The sequence below is a fragment of the Homalodisca vitripennis genome, chromosome 2, assembly GCF_021130785.1.
Source record: "Homalodisca vitripennis isolate AUS2020 chromosome 2, UT_GWSS_2.1, whole genome shotgun sequence".
Lineage (NCBI taxonomy): Eukaryota > Metazoa > Arthropoda > Insecta > Hemiptera > Cicadellidae > Homalodisca > Homalodisca vitripennis.
The window spans coordinates 2,401,034-2,407,033 of record NC_060208.1 but is presented as its reverse complement, the minus strand read 5'-3'; positions in this window follow the sequence as shown (position 1 = coordinate 2,407,033).

The window sequence follows — 6,000 nt, the reverse complement described above, 5'->3', positions numbered from 1 at the left end:
TGATATGGTTTTATTTTGAAATGATCACAGTTTCAACACAATTAAGACACCATGAGAGTTGCAATTCTAATTGTAAATCACTTGAATGGCTTCAGTTAAATTGGCCAAGATTTGAGCCAGTTCTTGATTTAAAATTTGTTGGTTCTTACAAAATGAGCCATACTTCAACTGCTACCAAATATTAATGATTTTATATTCTTCAATTGACAAATCAAGTTAACTGGTAACTAATAAAGTAATTAAAATATTACAGTTGAAGCTATTCAAAGTAAAATTACAAAAATTTGAATTCAAAGAAGCCTTGAACGTGTGTTTTTTATGAGAGAAGAATTAGAATCCTGAACAAGCATTTGCTTTCTATTTTTCACATAAGATATCATCAAATTTTACTCATTACCTCTCATACCATAGCAATAAAGTTTACTTATAACTAAGTAACTTATAAGAGATGGTGTCGAAGGCTTTAGACAGATCAATTATTAAGGTTGCAGACAATGTTGTTGAGCACACACTTTAGAGTACATTCTATTGGAAACAACTCACTGAGTTCAGACATCAACAATTCTTTTTATAAAAACACTCGAGTTCTGATCATTGATCAATCTTTGCCACATAAGTGTTATCATAAAGTTTTTTCTCACACTCAAGCAACAAGGATTATATTAGTTGCTTTGCATTGGATGTCTCCCCTCACAAAAAATCTAAACTAATTTTCTTCACAAGTTCCTGTGTTTTTCAAATATTAATTTCAATGCCCATATAATTCGTCCTACTCAAAAATTCTGTAAACAAGCAAGTCTCCATTGTCTTATCTTCTGTTGTGCTGAGTTTATTCTGCTAGAGTTAGTTATTTTGACCTCTTTCTGAGGTTTTCACTTTCCCAACCATTGCCCAATTTTCATTTCTCATAGGACTGATCACAGCTGTTAACATAATGCATTCTTACCAGTATTATTTTAGATACATATTGAACTAAGGATAATTAGTAACCAAAGAGTAGATGTATAGTCAACGTGTAGCTTCAAGAATGAAATATAAACTATTTCATTAATATTTTATTTCCTGCACATTTATGGCTACCAGAATAAAAATAAATTAAATTGAGAAGACATAGATTTATATAATTGTATACTTTTATATATTCGAGTACAATGTATTCTTATTATAATTTTTATCTTAATGACTTATTACGACTGTAATATTTTGTTGATTTCAATAGTTGTCTTCTTATATAAGTACAAAACCACTGTTTATTTCGAGGTGGAATTCTCTTTAAGATAAAAAAAATATGTATTGTTCAAACAATACCTATTTGAAAAACATATGTGCCAATACAAATGGACGCATTGATAGGATAAAATATAATGAATAATATACTTGTATTATACTTTTGTTCTATTATTATAATTAAGTTAAGTAGTCTTTTGTCAATTAAATTAGACCAAAGAGATTTGGGACAGTTTAGATTAACACGGAACTATAAAAAAAAATATCTACATGGGATTTGACTTAATTTTGGAAAATTTAAATTGATCTTTGATACAAATTTCAAACTTGGTTTCTCAGTTATGAGTTATAACCACAAAACTGAAATAAGAAGTTTCTTTCAGATTTTTTTTAGCTAAATACATAAAATAGCTCAATTAAATGTAGCTTCTTCTTTGGAGCTTGTGTATGGAATGTTTTTTTAAACTAAATTATGTCATGTTTGTATTTATATTTATAAAAGTAAATAAACTGTTTACTAAAATGAAACAGTTAATACATTATATTTGTGTGAACTGATTTCTAGTAGAAATTGTAAAATATTAATTTAGTCAATAATTTGCACTAACACTATTTTTGTAAGGCCTTTGTTTAACTAAATTTTCTTCAAAATTATAAGTTAACAAGATTAAATAACTCGTTTAAATCCTTTACAGTAAATAAATAAGAAAGCCAAAACATGAAAACCAGTGTGCATTAATGAAACTGAGACAAATGTAATAATAACAAAGCTAATAAATAAACTAAATATAAAAGATTTTACTTACTTCCCTAAGATTACAAAGATGATCTGCTGAGGAAATATTGCCTTTTCTGTCATTGATAATGTTAAGTTTTTAAAACCAAACTGAGTTTCTGAATCTACCAGGGTTTAATTCTTAGCCAAAATCTTGTTCTGTTACACGTACATCAATTACATATTGGATCATCAGAAACAGACGTACTGTAATAACGTGACTGTTTCAGGACAACTAAAAATTTTATATCAGCAGGGTTTTAGTTGAACTCAACAATTATATTCAGTCAGCACTTCAATAGCCTCCACCTTCAAATAAATAAATGCAACAATATCCATAACTCCAACATAAATATCTTGAATTTCACTGCTTGTTCCATATACTCTGAAAGCGAACTTGCCATTATTCCATCCTCAAAATCGTCTATATCTCTTACGTTCCAAGGTATAAACCTATATCGAGGGTTGTCGGCAACATTCATACTGCTCATGTTTAAATAAAATTATTCTCAGGCATATATGTTTTGTGAGCAAGTTTGTATTACAGGGTATTCTGGATTGATTTATACCCATTTATGTGAAGTAGTAACAAATAAAAGGAAGGCGAACTGGAGCTAAACTCAAAATTCAATTGCACCAACCCTTCCTACCATAGCTACGTTATTTGTAGAAAACTCGGTTGATCCACCGTGTTTAGAGATCGCGTCTATCACATCGTAGTGCACTCTATTGTGTACCTGATGAGACTACCACTTCATCTACTATAGGTGTCTCTGATGTTGAAACGGTAATGTTTCATTTTGAGCTTCTTCGTCGTCGACTTTCTTTGGATCTCTTCAGACGAACATGATTCCAGATTCTAGGAGTCAAGTCTGAGACAGCGTAAGTTACCAGACGGTGTAATAAAAGGAAGGTGAACTGAAGCTAAACTCAAAATTCAATTCAATCAACCCTTCTTACCATAGTTACGTTAGAAAAGTTTTTGTTTAAAAGTTATGTTTTCAAAGAGCATTCAGACTTACAATAAAGCAATTTGTATACTCAGAAAATTACATTTTAAAGAGTCATACAAGACAGCTTAAAATTCCAATTGTTCACTTTGCCAATTCTCTACTTCTCCAAAACAATTTCTTTTAATACTTCCGAATGATCCTTGACCAGAGGTCATGAATTACACACATGATGAGATAGAGGCAGAAACAATTACCAAACTGATAGAGACAGAAGCAGATTGTGAATACTTGCCTTCTCCAACAGGTTTTCATTTTGTCGTAAGTTTGCCAGATGCTATAGAAAATGCGCCAATGCTAAAGGCGTTAAAAGTTCTATTTATATGTATCCCATAATTTTGACAAGTTTTGACATTTTACATAGACACCACTAATTTACAAGTTTAATTCATATGCTGAAATGGGATAGAATGAACAATGAATGAGTGAATAAGTATTTGTGGCTTATGTAATGTAACTGTACAACTTTTACACTTGACCCATGTGTTTGCTAAGTAATTCTGTCCATCAAGTTCCTGTTTAGAACTTTATATCAGCTCAGAATCTAGCCTTTCAGGAAAACATGACTTACTGTACTTACTGGGTACAACTGGTAATAGGAAATTTGAAATTTTTATGTATAAAGATGTTCTGACAGAAATTGTAAAAGTGTTAATGCTGCAAAGTATAATATTATTCTACAATTCTTGAGGTCATGCCAGGTAAGAGTTATGTGGAGCAAATTTGTAAGATTTGTGCAATCACGGACTCATAAAACTCTACATATGATTTCGAGAACACTTCATCGATTTCTTACGTTTGACTAAGGTAACTGATGCTGGTTTAGCTGAAGCAATGTCTGAAAAGTTAAATGATATCAATTTACATATTGATGATTTGTGAGGTCAAGGTTTCGATACTAGAAGTAACATAAAAGGCAAACACTCTAGAGTACAACAGAGAGTAATTGAGATTAACCTAAGAGAGTTTTATGTGCACTGTAGTTCAAATTTACTAAATGTCGTTGTTAATTCCGCTACACATTGCTTCTTGGAATATTCGTGGTTCCATGGTTTGGTTCTAGTGATGGTCGTTACAGAACGTAATAGGATTTAATAACACTATTACCACGTAGTAGCCGTCACCGTTGTAATAGGTTTTACAACAAACACCCTATTATTTTTGTCACGTAAACATAACAGTTTACTTAGTAAACGGCTATCTGAGAAACAGTCTGGATCTGTCACTTCTAACCCATCACCCTATTACAAAAACTACGAGTAATACGGAACGAACGGTGTGTCACTGACACTGGATTCGTTACGTTACCGCTGTCACTATATTTGAGTTTTGTCACGTCATTCACACGTGATTCACAGACCATTCGTGTCGTGTTATGACACGAAAACTTCAATGCACTTGCGTTCTGACTCTGAGGGCTACTATCGTGTTTGTGCATTTCAAGTTGGTTATTGACAGTTCTAACCGTATTAATAGTTTAATAGTAGTGTTTTGGACTTTTTCCACTAGTTTTTATACATTAATAAAATTGTGTTTAATAGTTTCACTCAGTTTTTGTAGTTAATATCTTTAATTTTGTGTGACTGGTGTGTGAAAACAAAAATGAACAGAAAAACAGAAGACTAGTTTATTTTGTGGTCCTTACTTCACAACTACGGATCCCGTAAGTAAAATTGCTAGGTGGCGATTTATGTGGTCAATTGGCAAGTTTTTAAAACTACAGTTTCTAACCTTAGAAAGCATTTAGAAAGAAAACATACCACTGTTTGCTTTGCCACCGCCAGAGGGAAACACTTACCGGTATCAAATGTGGTTGAACCCCTTGCTGTTCCTTCTTTGGCCTCTACTTTAAACAGGACTAACATCGAACACCAACATTGCCATGCAGAAATGTAAATTCTGACAACATTGCCACTAATAGTTCAATGTGTAATATTGTACCAAATAACCAACCAAGCATTAAGGTCCTTCATACCTCAGCAGAAAAAAATTAGTGAAACCCAAAAGAAGAAACTAGACAAGCTCCTCTTAAATGTGTTTGTTCAAGATTACCAACCCTTTTCAGTAGTAGAGGACGAAGGTTTTAAAAAGTTTCGTCAATGGTCTAAATCCAAACTATGTTCTGCCAAACAGAAAAACCATTTCATCTTCTATGATACCAGCAGAATATGAGATGTGTTTGAATGCTGTTCGACAAGAAATGCCTAACAGTATCAAATGTTACTTTGACAACTGACACTTGGACCTCTTCAAACACAGAGAGTTTATATGGGCTCTAACTTCCCACCACATTTCTAACGATTTTGAATTAAAATCAATTTTACTTGAGTGGTTCTGTCATCAGATCTTCTCATACAAGTGTAAACTTGGCGGTAGAAATAGACAAAATTGTAAAAAAATTTCACCTTGAAGGCAAAATCATGATCATTGTCCCTCTGACAATGCCAGTAATATTGTAGGGGCTATAACTAATGAACTAAAACTAAAACACTTCGGATGTTTCGCCCATACAATTAATTTAATTTTGCAGGATGCATTGAAGGTTTGTCAGAGCTTAACAGATCGCATAAAAGCTATAGTTTTCTCATTTTAAAAGAAGCACTAGTGCTACAGAGAAGCTAAGGGAAGTACAGAAAAATTTGGGACTGGAACCCAAAAAACTAGTTCTACAAGTAGCTACAAGATGGAACTCAACATTTTAAATATGTTGCAAAGAAATTTCAGAGTTGAAGGATGCTGTTGAAAACGACAGTGGCTTTAATCAATAAAGAAATTCCAGTGCTCACCGAAGATGAATGGAAGACTTGCTCCGAATTGGTAATGGTTCTGGAACCATTTTGAAGAAGTAACCAGAAATATCTCTGGGGAAAATTACCTTACAGCTAGCCAAGTGATTGGATTTATCAATGGACTAGTTTCTGTCTGCAATAAAATGAGAAAAGAAACCCTAAGCGAAGTCTCCAAACGTGTAGTTGATGAATTGCTCAA